The 25095-nt window shown below is 58.7% G+C and overlaps 1 protein-coding gene across 3 annotated transcripts in view; it reads left to right on the top strand.

Moving 5' to 3' along the window:
* The first annotated feature begins 14924 nt into the window (after nucleotides 1-14924).
* Nucleotides 14925-25095, top strand: part of TP53I11 (tumor protein p53 inducible protein 11) — a 16115-nt gene continuing 5944 nt past the window's right edge. The window contains exons 1-3 of one of the 3 annotated variants that reach the window (XM_040638984.1): nucleotides 14933-15075; nucleotides 15626-15754; nucleotides 24540-24613. The gene's annotated coding sequence lies outside the window, so the exon portion shown is untranslated. Of the gene's footprint in view, nucleotides 15076-15625; nucleotides 15755-23909; nucleotides 24148-24539; nucleotides 24614-25095 lie in introns of those variants that run through there. The other 2 variants (XM_040638985.1, XM_008701044.2) reach the window with 2 other exon arrangements.

Genomic DNA, 25095 nt, shown 5'->3' with positions numbered 1-25095 from the left:
TCTTCTTCTTCTTCTTCTTCTTCTTCTTCTTTTTTTTAAGATTTTATTTGAGAGAAAGCGAGCATGAGTGGGGGCGGGTAGGGGCAGAGGAAGAGGGAGAAGCAGAGTCCCCGCTGAGCAGGGAGGCTGATGTGGGGCTCGCTCCCAATCCCAGGACCCCTGAGATCATGACCCAAGCCGAAGGCAGCTGCTTCATCGGCTGAGCCCCCCAGACACCCCTGTCTCCCTCTCTTCTTAACCAGTCTCTACTGCAAACAGTAGCTGGCATGAGATTATGAAAATGTGGAAAATGTGAATGTGATTAAGCCACTGCCCCTCCGTGGCTTCCCATGGGTCTTGGGGGGAAAAGTGAAGCTTCTTACCAGGTCTGGCTGCTTCTGTTTCTCCCGGCTCACCTTTCCCCTGCCCTCCCCTCCTGCTCTCCCCTGCTGGGTCAGTCAGGGGGGCCTCTGGAGCTCCTTGGTCCCCTCATGCAGCATGTCCACCCCGTATGACGCGCGGCTGGCTTCCTCTTATCCTTCAGGTCTCTGTTCTTCAGAGAGGCCAGGGTCAGCCCCTCATCGAAAGAACATCCCTTCCCCCTCCCACTATCCCCTGTCTCAGTACCCCTTCAAGCATCAATCACATTTTGTCACTATGTAAACCTGTCTGTGGACTCTGCAATCTCCTCCACTCAGTGATAAGCTTGGGGACCACCAGAGAGGACCCACGTCTGCATCTTTCACTGCTGTGTGCCCAGAGCCTGCTATATTGTAGGTGCTCAATAAATGCGTGAATAATGAAACGAATGAGTCAGATCTGAAAGGATCTACGAATGTTTTCTTGGACTGGACTCATCTCTTGGCCACAGCTAGAAGCTCCTGGATATGGGGATGCAGCCTCCCACTTCCTGGGGCGCTGACCACTCCAGCCCTCACACCAGGGAGGCTGGAGGTACCTATCCAAGGTGCTGGAGAAGGCCTGGAGTGGTTTCCCAGAGCTGGAAGGGCTATGGAGAGGAAGGTGTCCACAGTCCTTGAGGGCCGAGAACATGGAGCGTCAGAGAGGGCTAGCATTGTACCCGAAGACACACAGGAATGCCAAGACAGAGGGCCCTGCGAGGAACGAAGGTGAAGAGATAAATTGGGGTTCTCTTGGTCCGATGGACAGAGCTACCCAGGGGCTGTGTGGTTGTTGAGGGCAGGAGTGCTGTCACCGGGCTGGGACTCTGTGAGGCGCAGGGCTGAGGCCTGGCTTCACCCTCTCTGGGTACCGGAGCCTGGGCTCATACGACCCTCCTGGGACCCTCTTGGGATGTCCCCACGGCCTGGTCAGGGAGGCACAGATGCGGCTGAGAGATCGGTCAGAGCTCAAACAGGTAGTTAAAGGTGCAGTTGGGATCACACCTGGGTCTCTCCTGCACAAGGGATGCTCTTCCCCTCTCCCCCTCCCTCCTTCCCATCCTCCTCCCTGTTCCCCCCTCCCAGACACCTCCCCTGGACCCCCTCCCCAGTTCAGGCCGAGCAGGAGGTGTGAGGCAATGTGCAGAGCTTGTCCACCCTGTGATTAGCTGGCCCTCGGGGAGCAGACAGCCAGGGGTGGCACCTGGGGCGGGAGTGTGGTCAGCAGGTGTCGCAGGTGTGGCTGCTCCAGGGCACCAGCCCAGCTTCCCCCGCTCAGGGACTGTCTCTGAAAACAAATGAAATCTGACCCTGTGGGAAAGATTGGAGAGAAAGCAGGAGAAAATACCTCCTTTCAAGAACGAGGCCCAAAGGGACCCTTGTTTTACTAGATTCCTTGACAACCTCTGTGAAGTGAAGCTCTTTTTAATATATTTTTAAGGAAAAGGGAAGCCCAGGTGAATGACAGGGGGGTGGGGAGGAGATGGTGGGGATCATTTCTAAACGTTCTTCCCTCTTTGGGTCTCAGTTACTTCTTTACAGTGAAGGGATCAGCCTGGACAACTCGAAACCAAGAGCACGTGGGCCTCCCATTCAGGACACTTAGGCTCTGAAGACAGGCTGCAAGGTTTCCAGAAGGTGGGACCTTGATTTGGGTCTTGAAGGATTTGCAGGCAGACGGGCAGGAGAGGTCACAGTGGTTGGCCAGGGCCAGTTCCATGGAAGCAGCCTGAGGCCTGACTTCAGGGGAGGGAGGAGAGGGAGGCTGTCAGAGGGAGGCAGGGGCTGTGGTGGGGAGAGCCTTACACCAGGAACCAGGGCACCCCCCAGCTCTGCCACTGACTTGCTGGCTGATGTGCAGTGAGGTCTCTGTCCTTTCCTAGGCCTCAGTTTCCCCATCAGCAAAACTGGAGGGAGAGGTCTACCCTGGGAGGACCATGAGCTCCCCTGGCCTGCTGTGGTCCTTCCAGCCCCTTCCTTCCCCAATGGGCCAAAGCCATCCCAGCCCCAGCGGAGGCTGCAGGCCTCACTCTGCTTCTGGGGCTCTCCTACTGCTTGCTGTTGGGCTAGCGAATCCCCCTTAAACCCATTTCTTCCTGGCTGCTGTCACCATGAGGGGTCCTTGTGGGGTCCTTCTCTCCCAGGAAGAGAGAACTCTGGGACTTGGCAGGGGGGAAGGGGACAGGTTTGGCTTCCGTCCGCCCCCTCACCTGCTAGCGGCCCCCACGCCATCTGTTCTAGGCTGGGTCCCAACAGAGAGGCCATTCAGTGCTTCCTGCCTGTGCCTCCCCGCTGCCCCCACCCAGGCCCGAGCAGATGGCCCAGTTGCCATCCCGCCACACAAACCGGGGAGCCCTGAGGCCTGGCTGGAAGCGGGGGATGGTGGGGTCTGCTGTCTTGTACAGAGTTGGTCAGTACCCGATTTCGGGCCCTGGGCCCCCTATCTCACTGGGCCTTTGTTGCCATACCTGGCACCCTCCCCACCTCGTGCTGCCCAGCCAACCCCCTCCCCATTCTGAGAGGCATCGTGAGGGCCACGCCCTCACACGCCACCAAGCCTGTCCCCTGGGTCCACACACGAGGCACCAGCCCCCTGCCTGAGGCCGCACGGGGTCTCAGAGGACAAGCCCGACCGGAACCCCAGTCGCTGGCTCCTGGTGAGTGCCCGCTGCCTCACAGCTGTGGTCTTGAACCTGCAAGGGCCTAGGGGTTTCTTGAGGGGCTGGGGAAGGGCGGTGGTGAGATTCGGACCCAGGAGGTCTGGGGAAGGGCCTGTGAATCTGCATTTTTGGTCACCTTCCCAGGAAATTCCCAGGTCTCACGGGCGCTGCCATCCTGTCCCCTGTGTTTCTAGTCTGCATGGCAGTGAAAAGTCTGACACGCACGCAGGACAGGAGTGATTGTCCCCATTCCATGGGTGAAGACGTGAGGCCCCAAAGGCGTGCAATTCCACGTGGAGCCAGGCCTCAGCTGACGACTTCTGGACCACGAGCCCCGGCCGTGCCCCCCAGGGGAGCACAGGGATGGCCCTTATATCATCTCTGCCACTCCTCCACCTCCTCCCAGTGATGACGCTTCAAGGCCCCGCGTCCTGGAAAGACGATCGTACCTCCCCTGACCCTCAGTGGGTCCTAAACAAGATAAGCACTAAACTCTAAAATAACCGAATGGATGTCCCATGATGGCAATAGCACTTTGGTGCATTTAAAAAATATATTGAATTCTTTAAATTCATTTTATTGGTGGCCCTGCTTCTGTGGCGCCCAGAGCAATATCCCCATTTCCTGAGACAGCTCAGTGTCCCTGGGACCCACCCAATGTGGGGTCTGGGCAAGGAGCCTGTTGGCCCCCGAGAGCCCCCCTCTTTCCTGGACCTGGTCCCTTCCTGTCTCCCCCCCCACCCAGTCCCTCCAGATTTCCTCCCTCAAAGCTGGAATGCACCCAGCCAGGGAGCCCGCCTCTCCAGGAGGGGCCCTGGAGCAGCAGACTTGTGGATGGGGACTTGAAATGTGTGCCTCTTGTCTCCTTGACCATCTGGCTTCCCTGCCTGGGGGGGCGGGCTTTGAGGGAAAGCCCAGGCTCCCTCCTCACTCCTCTGGGAAAGGGGCCCCTGCTTAGCTGTCTTTAGAGATGAGACAGAAGGGCAGGCCACCCAGGGATGGCGCCCAGAAGCCACTCACTCCTCTGGGGACACTGGTGTTAGATGGTGCTGGAAATGCGGCAGCCAGGAGGGACAGCGGTGGCTAAAAAAGCCAGCTATGTTGGGTGCCTTGTAAGGCACTGGATGTCCCTGGACATCACCAAGGTAAAACAGGGTCTACACCCTAATCCCACTTTATAGGATGATTCAAAGATGCAAAGAAACAGCACGCACATGCATGAGGCATTTAGCACAGAGCCTGGCTCACAGGGAGCATGCAACACTCTGTCCTTGCTGTCACTGGGAGCTACTTGGACATCCTAAGAAGGAACACTGGCACAGGAATCAAGCTACTCACATTCCTTTTTTTTTTTTTTTTTTTTTTTTTGAGAGAGAGAAAGAGCAGAAGCAGGGGGAGTGGCAGAGGGAAAGGAAGAAGCCGGCTCCTGGCTGAGCAGGAAGCCTGACACGGGGCTTGATCCCAGGACCCCAAGATCATGACCTGAGCCGAAGACAGATGCTTAACAAACTGAGCCACCCAGATGTCCCCAAGCTATTCACATTCTAATTTGGGCTCTGTCACTAATGTGTGTGTGGCTTTGAACAAATCCCATAGCCCTCTGGGGCCTTGGTTTCCCTGTAAAATGAGAGGCTAGGACCAGAAGACGTCTCTGACTTTCCATCACTCCATCACTTTCGCAAGCTCCCATGTGTCCTTCCTGACTCAGTTAAATGCCAGCATCTCTAGGAAGCCTGTCCCGAGACCCCCTAGGCTGTGAACCTCCTGGCCACCCCTCCAGCCCCACCTCTGGCACCGTAGTCCTCCCACCGGCCCCATGCAGGTAGACCGGGTGCCGGGAGGGTCCCCACCCTGGCTGCGTGTGCTGCCTCACCCTGTGATTTGTAGCTCCAGGGACAATCATGAGATGAAGGCGACGTTTTGTCAGTTCCCTTGGCCGATACTCCCTCCATTTTACAGATGAAGACACTGAGGTCCTGGCTGTCACACGGGCCATGCCACACAGCTCAGGGAGCCTGGGAGTCGCAGAGCGTCGGCCTGATCTCCCGCAGTGACGGAGGGCTCCCGAATCATCGCAGCAGCGATGGCTCCTGAAAGTGGCGATTTTTCACTGTCCTATGGGCCTTTCTTTTTCTCTTTTCGGTTTGCATTCACCGGCCGGGGGGAGGGGACTGAGCCGAAGCAAAGCAGGACAAGACAGAAAAGGAGAGGCGGTTAGGAGGGCTGGACGGAGGAGAGGCCAGGGTGGCTGTGCCATTTCTCCCATCTTCCGGGCTGCCCTGGACCTCTGGTGGGGCGGGGAGAACAGGGTGGGGGCAGGAGGCAGAAGGGTGGGGGCCTAGTTCAGAGGTTACAGACACGAGGCCGGGGTTCTAATGCAGGGCCAGGACAGCCATACCCACCTCTGCTCTCAGTCTCCCCCGGATCCCCTCCCGCTGCAACTTCTCAGAAACCCACAATAGGCCAGCACTGCGCTGGGCACAAAGATAGAGCGGCAAGGAGACACAGTCTCGCCTGGAAGGAGCTCTGGGCCAGCCCTAGGCACTTGGAACCTAGCTGCCAAATCCACCCCAATGCCCTGAGCGCGCTGCTGGGGTCAGCTGGTAGGAGGTGGGGGCTGGAGGGGGTGTCTGTGTGGTCCAACCTTGAGTTAGAGGATGGGGGGAGGCAGCCGGGGGGAGGGGTAAGGAAAGGTCTCCAGGGGAAATGAACTGAGATAGGAGAAGCATGGGCAAGAACCAGCACGTGAAGACCAGGGCATGATAGGGGAAGAAAGTCCCGGCAGAGGGAACAGCACACAGGACAAGTCCCGATAGGGAAGAGTGATGCACGAAAGGGCGACTTGGAGTAGCATCCGCTCAGAGTCTGTCTCCACCAGATTGCAAGTTTCTCTGATGCAAAAATGGAGTTCCCCTCATCGCTCATTCTATGTATATATGTATGTATGCATGCGTGCATTCCTTCATTTTTTTTTAAGCTGGAACAATTTCAAGTTTATTACAAATCTTGAGAATGAAGTGGCGTGAAGATCTAGGATGGCCTTTACACTTGGGGCTGCCATGCACTGTTGCACAGGCTGCGTACTGCAATGCTCCCTCTGAGATGGGAGTAATGCCCTGTGGCCCTGCTCTACACCATTACTAATTAGTAGTAATTATTCTCCCCCTGCCTCAGCTTATGTAATATGTATAGAGTAAGGTGCTGGGAATAGAGTGGTGAGTGAGACAGATAAAGTCCCTACCCTCAAAGAGGGTATATTCTAGAGGAGGCAGATAAAAGAAACAGGTTAATTTTAAAATGTAAAGGCCATCTTAGATATGACACGTGCTCTAAGGGCACGAAACAGGGTGAAGCAGTTGAGTGATGGGGTCTGCTATGACTTGGTGATGTGGGAAGGCCTCTCTGCCTCCGTGACCTTTCAGGTGACACCAGGGGTGAGAGAGGAAGAGGCAGCCCCATGAAGGCCTGAGGGGAAGAGCATTGCAGGGAGAGGGAACAGCATGTGCAAGGGCCGGAGCTGGAAATGCTCAGGGTTTACAAGACCTATGCAGGTGGACTTGGTGTGACTGGAGTCGGGGGTGGCGGGGGAGGAAGAGCAGGCGGGGCCACACCGTCTATGGTGATAGGTCTGGATTTTAACCGAAGCAGGAGGGAAAGCCCCGTTGCCTAATCTCTGATCAACTTTTCCGAAGCGCTCTTCGAAGGAGTGACTCGGAGGAGGCACAGCTGGGAGCTGGGGGACCAGTAAGAGGAAAACTGGTGGTCCCAGTGGGTGCTTACAGTGGCTTGGGTTAGGTGGGCCGGGCGGCAGGCTAGGGCAGGTGGTAGAAGCCCAGAAGGGGCACAATGGAGGGACGGAGGGGGGTACTCTTACTGCCCTCAGTATCCATAACAATGACAACGAATACATTAGTGTTTCTGAGTACGAAGCCCTTGGGCAGCACTGTTTCTCACCTTGTAAAGCAGAGGGGACATCAGTAATAGGCCCCATCTCAGCTGCGTAAACTGAGGCTCTGGGAGGAGGGAGGCGAAGAGTCCTGCTGAGTTCCCATGGCCTGGAGGAGGCCCACAGACACTTTCTCCCTGCCTCAGTCTCCCCACTGACACCCACACTCTACAGGCCTCACTGGGATCAGAGTTCCTTCCCTACAGCAGGGCGGGGGGTGGGGGGGAGCGCCAGGCACCGTAGGCTCCTGTTTACTGCCTTGGGCTGGAAACACATGGAAGCAATTGGCAAAACACAGGGAAGCTGCAGCTCGACATGCTTAGATTGGCAAATGCAATGTGCCCTTTCCTTATATAAGGACATAAAACAATAATTTATTTATACTCAGAAGCCAGAACATCATCTTCTGCCAAAGCTTCCCACAAGCCCCTCCTCCAGCCCCACCCCCACCCCCACTGAGGGGCTCCCAGAATGCCCTGGGGTCTGCGGAGATGGGGGAGGGGGACTGAAGGGCAAAAGCAAAGCTGCCCTGGGGGACCTTTCGAGGGAAGGTGCAGAGATATCATTGAGCACCTACTGTATGCCGGTCCCTCGTTATTTCTCATCTGATCGTCAGAATAAGCCTGTGAATGGGAGATTAGAGACCTAGACAGGGACCAGGGTTTGAATCTCGGCTCTGTCCCTAATCAGCTAGTCATCTGGGAGAGAAGCTTATCTCTCCCATGGAGCCGGGAACAGCACCTACCCCCTCGTGGCTGCTGTGTTGAGTCCACAAAGTTTCCGCCCATAGCAAGTGCTCAATAAATACCAACTACGCTCGTGATCCTGGGGTTGCTGTGATCCCGGTTTACGAACAGGCAAGCAGACGCCCAGGGAGGCTACTACCGTTACCCAAAGCCACACAGCTAGGAGTTAGCAGAGCCATCGGCCTGTCTGTGGAGTTCTGTGGTCTGGCTCTGAAGACTGTCACCAAGCATTAAATGTACCTGAGGGCCTTACGCTTCACCTCAAATTTACCCAGTGCTGAGACAGACCCACGGTGCGCCAGGCCCGGCCCGGCAATACTTGAGAGGCGCAGACACAGAGCCCCCATCCCGAAGCAGGTGGCCTAATGCGAGCAGACAGCCAGCAATAACTCCCATAAGGCACGTGTCAGGACTGTCACCAGGCGCTCCTAGGGCTGGAAGAGACGGCCTTGAAGGGTTCCTGATGTTGGGGGGGTGCGGGCGGTTGGGGTGCTGGGACAGACCGCCCTGAGAGGGTCCACTGCATGGTGGATGGGAGGGGGGCATTCCTGGCAGAGGGCCCAGCCTGGGCAGTCTAGTAGGGCTGTAGCATGGGAGCATTTGGGGGGATGGCAGGGGCTGGTTCTCAGGGTCTGGGCATGGTGGGGAATGTGGGGGCCAGGCCTGGTGTGCCGATCCCCACTAACCCCAACAGCCATGGCGTGTCCTTGGCACCGTCTGTTCGGTGATCACCAGCGGCACAGCTGCCTGTGCCAAGCCTTCCTCAGCCACCCCCCTCTCCATGCAGAGATGCACACAGTACTTTCCACCCTGTCCACAGCATCCCGGCCCTCTGACCCCAGCCGGAACACCAGCACGCCAAGTGATCCACGGCAGTTAACAAGACCTGCTGTGGGGCACAAGGGAAAAAAGGCGGGCTTTGGACCCATTCGGGGATAGGAATTCTTGGTGCACGAAGTCAGCCCTTTCTGGGCCTCAAATCTCCGTCTGTAAAATGCGTCACCCCACAGAGGTGAGCTGGAGATGCAAGCCACGCGTCTTGCACCCACAACTTGCCCTATGCTTTGGTCTTTTCTCTCCCCCACCCCCAGCTCGGAGTGAGGATGGGGCGAGGAGGGGCCGCGGTGAGTGGGGGAGGGGAAGCCCTGGCTGAGCCTCTGGTCCCGGAGGGCAGGACAGGCGATCCGCCTGTGAGAGCCCCGCCGCTGGGAGTGGAGGGCTGCAGCCAGCCACGCAGTAGTTAACCCGCTTCCGGCGTGGGAGAAGGAGCGCGCGTGGTGAGGACTCCCTGGCAGGTGCTCCCTCCACCGCCCCGGAGCCCCCAGCCCGCTAACCCCGCGCTGCTCCTCGGAGCAGTTACGTAACGATGCCCCCGGAGCGCGGCGGCCGGCCGCCTTTGTTGCTTCGATCCGCCTGGACAGCGGCCCCGTGAGTATTAATAAACCGATCACTCAAAATGGCAGGCTGGGCTTTATTTATGTAGATTCGGGCTGGGGCCCCTCCGAGGGAACAATCAACAGGGCCCGCCCCCTTGGCCCAGTCCCCCGCCCGCAGCCCCTCCGCTCCGAGCTCTTCCCCCTCCCCGCCTTGGTCCACACTCTGGCCCAGAGAATGCAAGCACGATTACTCCAGAACAACACACTGTGGGGTCCAGGCCCATCTCTTCCACTTCCCTCATGCAAAATCTGGCAAAGGGAGACTCAGCCTTACCTGTAAAATGGGCCGAAGAATACCAAAGCATCAGTTTCCACGAGAGAATCTTAAGAATCTGCTTTGCCAGCTCTAAAGCCACGGTTCTCCGGTTCTCCGACTTTAGCTCCTCTGCGGATCAGCTGGAGGACCTGTGGGAATGCAGTTTGCTGCCCCAGCCACTCCCTCCCGCCAGAGTTTGTGATCAGAGCTGGGACTGAGAATCTGCTTTTCTAGGATGTACCCTGTAACCCTGCTTTGAGAACCACTTCTCCAAAGCGATTTTTATGAATTCGAATCTGCTGGCATGGGTGATGCCCTTGTCCCAAACCTGAATGACTGCATCGGGTAGGGGGTCAGCAGGGCCCAGGTCAGCAGCACAACGAGAGCCATGGGGAGGGGGGGCCACTGGGCCAGACTACCTGGGGTTCCAGTCCTGACCTCAGTGCTTTCTAGAGTAACTCAGTGGGCCTCAGTTTCCTCATCTATAAAATGGGGCTAATAATGATACCAACATCCTGAGATTTATTACAATTAGGTACATACAATGTGCCTAGACCAGTGCCTGGCACACAGTAAGTGCTCAGAAAGCTATCTCTTGAGATGGTGTTAAAGCCCTCCTGGGATATGGTCCCCAGGTGGTCCAGCATCCCCTTAGGCTGGAGGAGGGTGAGGTGCTGGCCACCGCCCTAGCTGGCCACCTGGGGTCCAAGGCCCTGACCTGATAGCCCACAGGGGGTGCTGTAGGCTCTCACTGTGATGCAGTCCCAGGGTCTACAATCAGTGCTCAGCGCTTGTAGAGTCTGACCCAGCCTGAGGCTCTTGTTTGGCTTTGCAGAAGCATCAGCTGTACCCACAAGGCAGAGTCCACACTCCATCCCGAGTTTTGGGGTGTCCTGGGCCTCGGACACAGGGCTGCAGGAGGATGGCTTTCCTGCAGACATCCACGTGTACCCCCTCCACCCCCACTCACTGCCATTACCACACGTCCATTCATTCTTTGAGTCAATGAACATTTACTGAGCGCTTACTGTGAGCCAGACCCCGAGCTCAGGACTGAACGTGTAGAAAGTCTAACTTAATTCTCCGAGGACGCTAAGAGTCATGATTTTCCTCTTTCCATTGGGCAGATGAAGAAACCGAGGCTGAGAATCTGTGAACGTCGTCTAAGACCACAGAGCTGGTTAGCAAGGACTGGGGCCTTGTGCCTAAATCCAGGACGGTCTAACTGCCAAGTCCTGCTTGTACCTGCCCTCCGGAGCCTGACCCCTGTTAGCAGGAAAGGGCCGGCTGTGGTCCTCTGGCCCCCAAGCTGTCCCCCCCTTACTGTAGGAAGGGCTGAGCCCCATCCCTTCCACCCCCATCCTGATGGGTTGTCTCTCCCACAGGTGAGGAGCTGACAGCCAGCAGCCTGGCTTGTGGCAGTGAGGATGATTCATAGGCAGAGAGGGCGGCCCCCAGGGAGTGGGGTGGAGGGAAGGAGGCCTGGGCAGTCTCCCCAGGCTGGAGGCGGGGGCCAGGCAGTGTGGGGGTGGCCTGCCTCAGGGTGCCTGCTCCTGCAGCTGCGCCTTTCGGTCCCCAAAGCTGTGTTCAGCCTGTGACCCCCAGCAGGGACGAGGGAACCCCCAGAGGTCTTACCAGGCGGGTTCTCTAACCAGGAAGGAAGCTCTAGAGGAAGCGAGGGGAACCGGGAAGGGGAAGCCCGATTCCTCCGCCTCACTCTGTGGGACGGCGGCCCTGTCATCCTGGCCCAAAACGGTGCTCCTCCCGGAAGCTTCAGCTCACCGTGGCTTGACAGCTTTCTTACCCCAGATCTACCTTTATCAGTTTACAAAGCACCAGCTCCTCCAGAGTCCCTCTCCCTCTCTCCTTCTGGCTACTACTATTACTATCAACAATAGTGTCTGTTCCTTGCTAAGGGCTTAACATCTGTCCTCTTTGTTAAACTCCCAGTAACCCCTAGGAAGTAAGCTCTACCCATTCCCCCAGTTTACAGACCAGGAAACTGAGGCTCAGAGAAATGCAAACACTGGCCCATGATCCATAATTAGGATTTGAACCCAGGTCTGTCTGCTCTAAAACCCCTGGGTTCAACCACAGGGGCCTCTGAGGACATCCTCTTCCCCTCTGTGCCCCAACCCCATCCCTAGGGAGGGAGGGTCACTGCTGAGCCCAGTCCCCAGGCCCCAGCTCCAAAGACTAGGCCCAACAGGTATTCCCCTAGCATCTCCACCCCCCCCCACACACACAGGTGCCAAACCTAGTCCCACTGCTGCATCTTTGCAATCCAGTTATATTTGCATTCCTCCCCGGGGATTCACAATCCACACGTGATTTCGGGCCGCAGACACTGGCATTTCCTGTGCCTACGCCACCCTCCAGCCACACGCCCGCCCACATGCCCCCCATCTGCACAGATGCATGTGCTCACAGCCAGGCACTATGAAGATGCTGCCGCCCCCGCTGTGGGGGACGGGGTGGGCGGCTCCGAGTGACCCTCCCCCAGCTGGCTGGCCCTAGGCTCCACCGCCACGCCCACCCCACCCCACCCTCCTGGGGCTCTGATGGACAATTTCACACAGAGAAGCCCACTAAGCACAATAGTAATAGGAATCCGCATTTCCAGTTTGCCAATCTTTCTCATCTACTCCCTCCCTTGACGACGATGACGCGCTCCCAGAGGCAGGTGTTTTTATATTTCCATTTCTCAGGTGCAGCAGAGAGACACACAGCTAGTTAGGAGTGGAGCCAGGGCCCCGGCCTCCTTACCTCGTCCTCTCTGCTAATGCTCCTTCTCCGGAGCTGCAAATAAGGATGACACCTCATGGTCAGCAGGTCTGAGCACCTGTTCTTGCCTAGCACCTGACAAATGTCAGTTTCTGGCTCACAATGGCCCAGCAAGGGGAACTTTTTCATGCCCCGTGTAAAGATGAGGCAATGGAGAAGTTAAGAGCAGAATGGCAGTCTAAGGAATGTTCCTGAACCAGCTGCACATCACTTTAGAAAACTCTATAGGAAGGAAAAGAGCAAGAGCTTCTAATGGGCACTTTAGCGAGTGCAGATGGAGGGGTAATGGATAGCTTCTTCCCTCTCCTGCCCACCGAGCCCTTTGCCCATTATCGTGAGCTGTCTCCACTGCTGCTGTGTGGGCACCTGTCTCCCAAGAGCTGCGAGCTCTCCAAGGACACGGGCTGGGTCCTGTTCACTGCCAGGGCCCCAGCACCCAGCACCTTGCCTGACACACAGGAAGGCCCCAGACAAGATTGCCTTCTTCGTGAGGATGGGGGGACAGCAGCTGCTCCCAGGCTCCCCGCTGATGGGTTTGGGAAACAGAGAGAACACAGAATCAAGACCCGCATGGCTCAAAGCTTATCCGCATCCTATGCCACCTAAGGTGTGAATCCCTCCTCTAGCCCCCCTCACTGACTCTTGCCTGGCTTCTGCTTGCTTGCTGCCAGTGACAGGGTGCTCACTACTACTAAGGCAACGCCTTACATGTTGGAGATCTTGGGGTGATTGTTAGAGTCCCTTTTATGGATGTGAGGTCAGGTTCTTGGGTATAGACAGTGACCATGCCAAAGGCAACACTGGCAGGGTCTCGTGTCAAGGTGGACAATCAGAGGTGACACTTCACACTAGTTAAGTCTGTAGCCTCCTGGCCTCGACACAGAGCCCTGTATGCTGGGAAGACAGAAGAGGCAACAAAAGAATTCATCATCCCAGCTTCAGCCAGCTCTGTTGAGGCAGAGAGCTGAGACTCTGAGCTGTTGCAAAGACTACTATCGAGCCTCGAGTCAGGTGGATCTTGGCTCTGTGCTTCACCCAACACACTTCGGAGCAATCCCGATCTGTAGTTCCAGCCATTCATTCATTCATTCATTCATTCACTTACTCATTCATTTTTGACCACCAGTGACTGAGGGCTTTGTCCGGAAGCAGGGACAGTGGCACTGTGGATAACAGAGGTGCCTCAGGATAAGAGTTGTTCCGTGGTAATCGGGACAGCTCACAGTCACCGAGGGCTCTCGAGAGCCAGGTACTGTTTTGTTTACTTCCGCGTAGAAGGGCACAGCCTCTCCCGCCCGGTCCCAGCTCTGGGGAGGGCATCGAGAGTCTTCTTGGCAAACAGTCAGTGTTCAATAAGTGTGCACTGCTGCTGCTCCCCAACCAGGGGCACTTCCTACTAGGGGTCACCCCCATTTTGTAGGCGGAGGAAACAAGCCATGGAGAGGTTAAGTAACTCGTGCAGAGCCACCAATTACCAAGTGGCGGAGCCAGGATTTGAACCCCTGGTCTAGACCCAGAGCCTGCTTGATTAACCCTTCAGGAACTGATGTGGAAAGAGCTCAGACCCAGAGTCCAAATGCCCACCTAGCTAGAGACCTGGGGCAACCACTCACCTCACCTTCACCTGCCCTGTTCACTCATCTCATGAAATGGAGCGTGTCATCAACCTTGCCTTTCTGTCCCCACCCCCCACTCCCATCAGATAAGATGAAGAGAGCCTGGCAGTTTTCCCAGAAGGAGGGTGCAGGTGGTGGTGGGATTTGGGGTGGGAGGCACATTACTGGTCACAGGGGTGTTAAATGAGCCCAGAGTGGGTGGGGACATTGTTTGTAGGACCCTGGTTCTTTTCGGCTGACAGGTTCCCAGAGGGACCCCCAAACCACACCCTCATCCCCCCCTTCCCCCACAGGATGTACAGAGATAAAAGGTCTGACAACTGTGCACCCCACCATGTGTCCAGGAGCCCTGGATAAGATCTTAGTCCCGTGACGGTGCAGTTTACAGCAACATGGGGGAGACCAGATTTTAGGGTGGAAGATGAAGAAGGTGGGTGTGTATGTGGAGGGGGTGGGTGTCCTATGGAGGGGGAGGGAAGGATGGGTCCAGGCTGGAAGCCCAAATCAAAAGTCCCTGACCATCATCTGTAAAATGGGATTAATCATGCAGGCTTTCGTGGGCTGTTGTGAGAATCAAAGGAGTTAATGCTCGCAACTCCTTGAACACACGGTGCCTGGCACGGAGCGGGCGCTCAGCAGATGGTGACCATTGTTGTCACTGTGTTCCCTACACACTTGGGTATCTACCAGCCAAAGCAGTCCCTTCCATTTTAGACACTGGCCTAGGCCCCAGGGGATACCCCGAGGATATTTAAGACAGTGTGGTTTGCCAACCTATGGGGGTGTTGAGAGTCTCACGAAAGGGGCGCAGTCTTCAGAACTTGCCAAGAAAGTCTTCCTGGGCGGCGCGGCCCCCCGGCTTTGATTCTCCAGCGCCTTCTCCCGGGGCGTGAGCGCGCCCCCCACAGGCAGTCCCTAGGAAAGCCTCGGCCGGGGAACCCCGGAGCCCGGCGGCCCCAACCCCTCTCCCCCTCCCGCCCGGCGGCCACCCTCGGGGGCGAGGCAGCCGGCGCGTGGGAGGGGACGGCGCGCCATTGGCTTGCGCGCGGGACCGAGAGGAGGGACCAGCGCGGGCCGCCAGACTCGGGTAAACCCCGGCCGCGCAGGACGCCGCACGCAGTCCCGCCCGGCCCGGCCCGGCCCTGCCCTGCCCTGCCCCGCGCGGGCGGCGCGATGTGAGGCTCCTGAGGGCCCAGGCGTCCCCTGGCTCGCCAGCTCCGCGCAGCGCCGGCGCCAGCATGCGCTAGGAACGTAAGTTCTGTTCCCCGCCGCCGCCTCCGAGCCTCGCACGCTCCCCTCCGGCCGCCGGCCGGTGCCTGCGCAGCCCAGCCCAGCCCAGCCCTGCCTGGCGGGGCTTCTGCCGCCGCAGACACAGCGGCTGCTCTGGGGTCCCCGTGAGCGCGAGCTGGACGCCCCAGGACCACTTGGCCCCGGCATTATCCGCCGGGACTCCAGGGGTCCCCTCCCCGAATCCCCGCAAGGCGCAGTCCCGCAGCCCCTTCGGTTACCTCCCTTGGCGCTCTCCACTCGCCGCCCTGCCTTCTGCCTCGGTTTCCCTCTCTCCCCCGGCTTTCACCCTCCCCCGTCTCCTCCCTGTTGGACTGTTTATTTCCCCCCTGCCTCCCTCTCTGCTTTGGAGCAAGAGAGAAAGAGCCAAGCGCAGTTTCTGTCTCCCTGGGGTCGGACTGTTGTCCCCGCGCTCCGTTCTCTGTCCCCTCCCCCCCATCGCCATTGTTCCCCGGTCCGAGGAGTGCGCGGCACAAACTTGCGAGTGCCCCTCCTTCTGTCTTCGCCCCCGCAGGGCCGCGGACCGCGGTGGCGGAGTTCCCGCTGGCCGGACCTACTGGCTCGGCGGGCCGTGGGGGAGCCCAGCAGCCCGGAGCTCCCCGCCTGGGGTCCCCAGCTCTCAGCCCCGGGTGTCAGAAAGTGGGTGAGTGCCTGGAGCTAGGAGATAAAGGACACAGTGGAGGAGGAGAAGCCGGACTGGGAGACAACTGGTCTCTGGGCCGGCGAGGGAGGGAGGGGTCGGGGGGAGGGGAGGAGGCAGAAACCGTAGCCGCGCCTAAGCCCCAGTTGTTGGGTGGGAGGGTCTGGGAAGCACAGGTGGAGACGGACGCCCCCCCAGTCTCCCCTAAGTGGCGCGCTCAGCGGGAAGGGGGCAGTGTGGGGCCATTGGCCCGGTTCTCGGTGGGCTGGGGCTCCCTGCCAGGGGCAAAATACTCGCATCCACCCCGGGGCGGCGGGGGGGGGGGCCCATCCATCGAGGAACAGCCAGAACCCCGCGCGCATCTCCGGCGCGCCCCGCAGGATCGGACGCTTGCGTTGTGTCCCTTCGCTCCGCCCTCCCCTCCTCCACTCAGTCCCGGGCTCCCGCCGCCCCCTCGCGGCCCCAGGGGAGCGGGTTTCTTCTCTGGAGCAAGGTGGGCGGGGGCAGGAGCGGGCGGAGGCCGGGAACCCCGGGGCTCCTCTGGAGTCCAGCGCTGATGGCCAAGGCTGCATGGGCTCCCCACCACCGCCCCGCGCTTCCTGGTTGGTTTCCTAAAGACAAACTTTTCCCGGTGCGGCCGTCCTGCGGGGAGAAGGCATCAGGGCGGCGGCGATGCCCACCCCAACTGTGCGGCCTCTTGGACCCACACCTCTGGTGGGCGGTTAGAGGGGGCCACGACCCTCTGCAGACCGTCTTCTCCTGCAGCCCAAAGAGCCCAAGGTTCCTTAGCCAGAGCCTCACACCACTCCACACTCAGCCCAGGAGGAGGAACAGTTTTCCTTGTTGGGTTGTTAGGAGATAAGGCACTATGCTTTCTCCAGGTCTCTGTTATCCCATCCATAAAATGGGCCATCTGGTCCCTGAGTCCGCTGTCACTCTAGTAGCCTGGGAATACGGTGCCCTGGCTTCTCTTTTCCTGCCCACATGCTGTAGGTTTAATCAGTCCTTCCAAATTTGGAGTGGAGGGCTGAGGCCCAAAGGCCTTTACCCATGTCTGGCTGCCAACACCTGCTGGATCCCTGCCCCCAGGCGCCAGCTGTAGCTTCTCCAACTCTATACTGTGCTACCTCCCCTCCCCCTCAAATCTTATGATAGCCCCCCACCCCCTCTGGAGAAAGGGCCTGCCTCTCACTGTGTGAGGGTAGGGGAGCAGTGAAATTAGCAGTGACCTCTGATATACATAGTTCTAGATATACATAGCTTCTTTACTTTCACTGATTGAACAAATTGTGGGCCCTACACCAAAGGTGATTTAGTGAACCAAGTGTCAGACAGTTCCGAGCACTGGGAGACAGCTGAGAGCAAAACAAAAATTCTTTCCCTCATGGAGCTGACACTTAAATGGTGGAGGGACAAATAATAAAATAAATTACATAGTGTATTGGGAGGTGAGGGGGGGAAGTTGGGTGTCAGGCATATTGAGGCCAGAGGTGGGGTTGCCATTTTAAATCAGGTGGTCAAGGAGGCCTTCCCAAGGAGGTGGCTCTTGAGCCAAGGCTTTGAAAGAGTGAACTGTGGGGATAGCTTGGAGAGAGAAAGATCCTGCAGAGAATGGCCTGTGCAAAGGCCCTGAGGCTGCAATGTGTCCGCCATATTTGAGAAAAGGTAAGAAGCCACTGTGGTTCCAGTGGAGTGAGGGGGTGGGGCAGAGATAGGAGGCAAGGCGGACTGAAAAGGGATGAAGCATGTCCCTTTCACAGATGAGGGAAGTGATGCTCAGAGATGACATGTCAGTCACCCCAGGACACGCAGCAGCCTCAGCGGCAGGGTGGGGTGCCTGATGTTCTGTCTCCTGGCCCATATCATTTTCACTTCACCCTGCATCTCAGCGACTCACTGGCAACACTGGTTTGTGTCCCTGCCAGGGTCGGGCCTGGCCAAGTGATGGAAACAAGGAGGGAGCCATCCAGGCTTAGTACCTCAAGGGGTTCCGTATCACTGCCACCTGTCATCGGCCCCCTCCCAGGGGTTCTCCCTGACCATCCGTTGTGAGCGCCTCACGGCAGCATCTTCCTCCTGACCTAGAGTGACCCTCGGTCCCTTCCCATTTCCTTCGTAAGGCCACCCCTTGTAAACACCCCATTCTGGACCCACATGTAGCCCCTCGAAGGGGACTGAAGCTGGTATGGTCAAGGGGGAAACTGAGGCAAAGAAATTGAGTCTCCTAGCCCGAGAATGACAGCAGCAACATTACTACTGAGCATTCGCTATAAACCTGGTACTGTCCTATCCGTGTTGTTGTGCACCTTCTCATCCGCGGGGGGCAGGTATCCTTCCACTCATTTCGCAGATGAGGAAACCGAGGCCTGGAGAGGTGGTGCCACCCGCCCAAGGCCATGCAGCTGATACATGGTAGAGCTGGGGTTTAAGCACAAGCCTTTGGAGTCCTGATCTTCTCCTCTGACCCTGAGCCAGAGCCCCAGACCCTGGGGGAGCTGGTCAGTCCTGAACTGTAGTTCTGGCCCATAGCATCCTGGGAAAAGTACAGGAACCCTTTTGCCTGCCTCCCCCAACCCACCCAGAAAGGCACATCACCTCCTGCTTCTGGAAAAGTTGGCTTAAAATGGTGGCGCATCCCTGCAAAGAAGTTCCCCTCCTCCACTCTGGTCTTCCCCTTTCTGGGTTAGGAGAGAGGTGGGAGAGGCGGTGAGGGGGATGGCGAGTGTCCGCTGCCCCCTCACCACAGCCCTGGCCCCGTGGCAGCTGGAAGCCAGGCTGTCCCCATGGTCATGGCCCCATGGGATCCGGAAGCACCAGCTGCCTTTGAGGGCCCTGACGTGGTCACTGGGCTGGTGGGGAGGCAGCCCATTCCTGGTTGAAAAGGACAGAAATTCCCCTTGTGCTCGCCCTCTGTGTCAGCAGGGACAGGGAAGACCCTCCCGAGTGACGTCTGAGTGGTGATGGCTGGCCGTCAGGGGGGCTGAATCCCCCTTGCACAGCAGCCTCAGACCTGGGGGTGAGGCCCAGGGATGTCCCCTCCTCCGCTCTGCTCTCTCAGCCTTTCCAACACGCAGGGAACATTTATTTTTGGTCCCTGGAGTTTGGGAGATGTTTGTTTGTGGTGGAAGTTTGGGCTTCCCTCTGCCATTCTGGAAATCAGGCACCTTCAAAAGAAAGAGAACTAGTAGATAAATTCTGTGTGTCCCCAGGGACAGCCAGGCAGCTGGAGCGAGGGCCTCATGTCCCCCGGCGCGTGGATCTAGAAGCCGCATTGTGAACATGACAGCCGGCAGGGCCCCAGAGACCACACTCCCAGTTTTCCTTAGAGGAGGCGCCCGAGTCCCAGAGTCGGGCCCTGGTTTCGCTGTGGTGGCCGCATCTCTAGGGACCTCAGCTGTCCTGTCTCCCCACCACTGTCCTGTCTCAGGGCCCCGCTGGCCACTCCCGTGTTCCTGGAGGTTCTTGGAAATGGGACGTGGAATCCCTTCCTTGAGTCCGGAGTTTTGTCTCAGGGACTAGGTCTGTCCCGCCAGCGGGATTCGCATCGCGCACCCCCTCCCCTGCCAGCACTACCCATCAGCCTGCCCCTCGCATCCACCCTGAGCCCCGGGGCTGAGGCGGGCGATGGGTGATGCGGGGCTGGCTCAGCATCGACTCGAGAGGCGAGGCTGACTCAGGCACGCTCGGCCTGTAGAATAACTCTGCTCTCCAGGGACACACCGCGAGGAAGCTCCACCGTGCACAGCCTCGCCTTGGCTTTGTGCCTTAGCCCCGAGACCCACATGACCAAACCTGCACGCTGGCAGCCCCTGTGATGACGTCAGTCGTGATGTCAGTCACGCCTCTGTCAAGCCCCCTGTGTGTCCTGTGACTTCCTAGTTTTGCTGTAATTTGCCACCAGCCTGGTAAGTCAGGCATCATGACCCCCATTGACAGCTCAGGAACAGAGGGGCCGAATGGGTACTCTGCCCAAAGGCGGAGGGCTGGTAATGAACTTGGGTCCTGCCAAGCCCACGCCTCTCCAGCACAGCCCTTGAGATGTGCGATTCACTCTGCCTGAAGGCTCAGGCTGGGGGTTTCTGAGTTGGGGGTCTTTGGGGGGGCCTCTCGGCCAAGGAGCTGATGGGCCGCCCCAGGAAGGGACCATGCGGTGGATGACGGGGTGGAGGTGGGGGGCTCTGGACCCTCTAGCCTCCTTGCTGGCCCTCTCTCCTTGCCTCCCCTTCTCTCTGACCGCCCTGGAGGCTCCTTCTCTCACTGCCCCCTCTCCTGGCGCTGCCCTGTCCCACACCCCATTTCCAGCTATTTTGCACCAGTGTGATAAGAGAACAATGGGTCTCCCTGCAGCCCTTCCCTGGTCCCGCTGGAGTCACAGGGCCTTAACCCAAGGGAGGCTAGACCCCAGGAAGGAAGGAGTTCAGATGCTGGCACCCCGCCAGGGGCTTTCAGAAGGCGATATGATGAGGAAGATGGCTTACGGCTTAGTTCTTCCTAGCGGTCGGGTTCACCAAACAGCACCCCAGCACCCCCCCCCCCCAGCTTCTCTCAGGATATCCATTTATAGCGCAGTTAACTTGCTCCCAATTTCAGCTCTGCCACTTAACCCTGAGAAGCTTGAGTAAGTCCCTCGGGCCTTAGTTTTCTCATCTGTAGAATGGGGATGACAGTACAGCCATTCTCCTAGTGTTGTGGGGGCTGCCAAGAATTCCTGGTCTGGAAGTACTGTTCCCTGCCTCCAGCCCTGGATGAAGCTCTCATGGGCAGTTCCTACCAGATGGGGAGGGACATGGGGGGGCACTGTCCCTCCAGGAAAGGGTCTTGTTTGGAAAGGAAGCTGTTCTTGGCTGTAACGCTCAGCAGCAGCAGTGACTCTCCCCTGAATCACCGGGAGGCTCAGCAGCTGGTGGGGGTGCTGGGCCCCGGGCCCCCTTCCTCTCCGCCTCCCCCCCGCTGCTGGTCAGGTTTCTAAGCCAGCCCTCATGGGCACAGACTCCATGCCGGGGACAGCTCTGCAGTCCGCCTGTTTCTATGGAAACCAGGCTTCCTGGGAAGGCTACAGGGGCTGGGGGGTGGGGAGAGGTCCTTTAGGACCAGCATGGGAATGATGCCCCAGCCCCGCCTGATCTGCCCCCAGGGCACGGCCTCGGCAGCCGCCCCATAAGCAATGCCATTATTAATCGCTGTCCTGTATGGAGCCCAAGGCAGGTGCCGGGCCCCTTGACTGCCTTTGCTCAGCTCTCAGCACAACCCTGTGAGCTAAAAAACAGTCCTGTGGTTTCACAAAGGAAGACATGGAAGCTCAGAGTGGTTAGGAAACTTTCTTGAGGTCACAGACAAGAGAAAGAGTTGAGGTTTGAGCCCAAGTTTGCCTAATCACTAAGTATATGCCCCCTCTTCTCCCCTGACCCCTGCACTCCTGATAAGCCTGTCTGTTCCTGGCCTGTCTAGTCATGACCCCCTCTGTCTTGCTGCCACTGGGAGCTCTTTGGGGATGTTCTTCCTGGCCTCCGATGTCCGTGCACTTGATGGGAGGAGTGGGTGGGGTGTGGGGGGGCAATGCTGCACGGAGTCAGACCTTGGCCAGCGGTCAGGTGGGGGGTGGCTCTCAACCCCTTCCACAACTCATGACTTGGTGACAAATACTTGGTGAGCTCCTCACAGGCCAGGAAGTGTCCCAGGCTCTGTGAGCAAGACCTCCAGAAACCCGCGCCCCGGGGCCCTGGCCTCCTAGCGATGGCTGCAGCTTTCTGAGGAGGGGGCCATCGCGATGTCTCACCACACTGTCTCCCCCAGTCCTGAGCCCCACCATTTCCTGGACACTGCACGGGCCAGACCCTTCGCCAAGAGCATCCGTACCCAATCTCCTATGTCTTCAGCACCCTAGACCCACTGGTCCCAGGCCGCTGGCCCATAGCAGATGTCAGATTCGAAACCAGCCCCGCCTGACTGCAAAGCCCCCTTCCTGCGCTCTCCTGTCACCGGCTCACATGTGGCCCTCCTGGGACTCAGCTTTCTGCCTTGCCCAGTGTGTGTTTGGAGCAGAGCCTCCCCTTGGGCCCTACCCCGTCTAACTGAGTGTGACCCTGGGTGTTCTGGGTGGGGCTGGGGAGGCCTGCTTCCCGTGGCCCGGCTGTCACTCATTGGCCCATGCTGACCGAGTGCCCCGCCGTGGGCAGAGGTCCAATGGGGAGATTCTCGGACCAGGCAGCAGCCCTGCCTTCAGATCACGGGATCTCTGGGAGCCCGAGAGCCCGTGACGGGACTAGGAGTATGGGCTGGAAGTGGCCCATGGCCGTCCACACTGAGACCCGGGGGAGTCCAGGGGACGGAGGGAGAAGCTGTGTCCTGGGAAGGCTCCTGAGGACGGGCCGTGTGGCCCTGAAGAACAAGGAGGGTCAAGGTGGGGGAGCAGGGCACAAGGAGGACCTTTCTGGCTGGGCAGTGCGTCAGAACTGGGAACCACCGTGAAAAAGGACGGGGACTTGCTGGCTTTATTGGGAATCGAGGTCGGAGAGGCCTGCCAGGAGCGGAATGTAGAGTCATGAACTTGGGCTCTAGGGGGCTTCAGGCTACGTTATCCCCGCTCCTCGCTTGGCAGGTTCTCCTCCGCCCGCCCCTGCCCTTAGCCTCGGGCAGCCTGGCAGGGCGGTGGGGGGAAGCCCTGGGGGCCCTTCAGAGGGCAGCTGGCTCTGGAAAGGACGCAACAGCCCTATCAGGCCGGCTTTTTCCACTGTGCACGGCTGAATGGCTGAATGAAGAAAGGGAAGTAGGAGTGTGGGCAGGCGGGGCGCTTGGCCCCGGGCCCGGCCTGTGTCCCCTCTCCTTAGCCTCCAGCACTTGCACAGAGTGAGTGCTCTTACTAACCCCATTTCACAGAGGCAGGCACTGAGGCTGGGAGAGCTGCAGGGAGCTGCCCAAAGCCCTGCGGCAGGTAAGAGGACAGAACCGGGATTTGAACCACTCTGGCTCAGCCACAGTTCAGGGAGTGGAGCGGAGGGAGATGCCCTCTGCCCTCACTTGGGTTAAAAGGAGGCCAGGCTGAAAAACACCTGTGGAGTGGGAAGGGGAAGAAAGTTCAAGGGCAGATCTGAGGGGGCCGTGCCTGGGGTTTGCCTTGGGGGTGGGGCACAGGGGGCTGCCAGGTGCATGGGAGTACTGCCACTGCCCACCTGCGCTCCCCAGGCGGGGCCTGTGCTGCGGGTGTGGAAGGGATGGAACTCAGCGCTTCGAGTACTTAGCTGTGCGGAGGCAGGGGCAGCAGATCCTAGGCCCCGGGGATTTCATTCTCCCCGGGAGGCCCTAGGGCCCATTGGGGCTGGTGAGCTCCTTGCTGGGGGCTGGGCTTGGGGTGGGGGGGAGGCCACAGTAGGTCCCACCGGCCCAAGTACCTGATGGCGGTGCCCGTGGATAAAGCCTATCCCCCCTAAGAGTCCTGCTGGTGTCCGATGGAGCCCAGGACCCTGCAGTCCCCTTGTTGTACCCCGTCCCTGGAGGCTGGCCCTGCCACAACCCACAGCCTTTGCTTTGCAGGTCAAGGCTTGCGGTGCAGAGGGAACGTGTGTGTGTGTGTTGGTGGGAAGCTTGTCGGGCAGAGGAAGGATGCTGACACTCCGAGCAGGGTGCTGAGACAGCCCGGGGCCTGGTGGGCTTGACCCGAGTGCCCCTTATGCCACGGGACAGAGATCTATTCGTACTGTCAAACTCTGGAAACAACCCAGATGTTCTTCAGTGAGTGACTGGATAAACCCACGGGTCCACCTGCCCCCACAGAATATTACTCTGCGTAAGAGGAACAGGGCAGGGGGGCGCCCGGCAGCCGGGAAGAGTCTCAGAGGCATTTTAGCGTTACGCGGAATGAAAGAGGCCGGTCTCAAGTGGTTCTAGTCTGTTTGAGTCTATTTATAGAATGTGTTTGAAAACAAAACCAAAGCTAGAGTGATGGCCCACAGGTCAGTGGTGGCCAGGGGCTGGGGGGGAGGGGAGGGGAGGGGAGGGGTGGGCTAAGCCAGGTGTCCTGACTCGCAGGTGGTCCTTCTCGGCATCTGCACATGTGCTACAAGTCGTGTAACTGCAAACAACAAAACATGTTGGTTCTGCAGTATGTAAATTAAAAAATGAAAGGCCAGAGGGGAGGCCGGAAGAGGAAGGAGGGTGAGGGCCGGGCTCCCCGGTGCTTCCTTGGCTGAGGCCGGGCGAGGGGGGTGAGCCCCGGCGGCTCCCGGCTGTGGCTGGCCAGCTCTCGTGGGCCGTCTGGAACAGGTCCACCCCGCGGCGGGAGCGACGCCAGGCTGATGGTCGCCTGTCTCTGGAGTCACGAGAAGTGGTGGCAAGTGCTGGGGCCTGGGGACAGTGCCCGGCTCCCGGGGGAGCAGTGTGGTTAAAGCCTGCCTTCTCCGGTAGGACTGGTCAGCCCCCCGTCAAACTGCTGCTTCCTGGCCTGACCCGAGTCTAAAGCCGCGTTAGCTAGGCCCCCCACGGTTTGATTCCCGGCCCTGAGCTTTATTTGTCGGGGTGTTTTAAGTGCGGGTAGTGTTCCGGCCTTGCCAGCAGGTGGCTGCCGGCTTCTACAGAATGAGATGTTGGAATAGGGCATGTGGTGCTGGGGGTGGGGGGTACTGGAGTTCCTCAACCCCACCTTGGTTTCCTCATCTGTGGAATGGGTGTAAATCGTTCCCATTGTGTGCTGGGGATGGGCGGGGCTGTGATTAGAGGAGCCCAGGGCCACCCCGGGCCAGTTTTTGGAAGCCTTTGCCTCACTGGGGTCGATACTTTTGTCTCCTTTGCATAGGTTTTGTGCTGATTGAAGGCCAGGACCCGCAGTCACCTCATCTCTGTGTCTCCCAGGCCAGTCCCTGGCACACAGTAGGTGCTCAAGACCCAGCCTGAGGTGGAACTGGGGGGTGGCTGGGAGTGGGGGCTGAGCAGACAAGGGGTGGGGAAGAGGCCGGTAGTGGGTGCCCCTGGCAGGAAGGGGCCCGGAGATTCTGCCAGCTCTCCTGGCCATCCTTCCTCTGGCTGGGTCCTGGGGCCACCGGCTTTGAACAAGGTCGTCTGCAAGGCAAGGAGGGAGGGCTTGCTGGACAGAGAGATTATCTGGGCAGAAGTTCACTGGGGGGCCTGGGCAGATCTTCCCTCTTCTGGCAAGACTGGCCCGGACTCCTGTTTGCCCCCGCCTCCCAGGAACCTCTGGATGTGGTCTCCTCCCAAATGCCTTTCCTGGGCCCACACACTCCTCCACGGCCACCTGTAAGACTCCAGCTAGCCTGATTACCCCGGAGTGTGACATCTCCGTGGAGGCCAGATGGGCTCACACAGCTGGAAGAGCTTAAGGGACATCCTCCCTG

Source organism: Ursus maritimus, unplaced genomic scaffold, assembly GCF_017311325.1.
Source record: "Ursus maritimus isolate PB19 unplaced genomic scaffold, ASM1731132v1 scaffold_23, whole genome shotgun sequence".
Lineage (NCBI taxonomy): Eukaryota > Metazoa > Chordata > Mammalia > Carnivora > Ursidae > Ursus > Ursus maritimus.
This window is presented reverse-complemented; position numbering and strand designations above follow the sequence as displayed.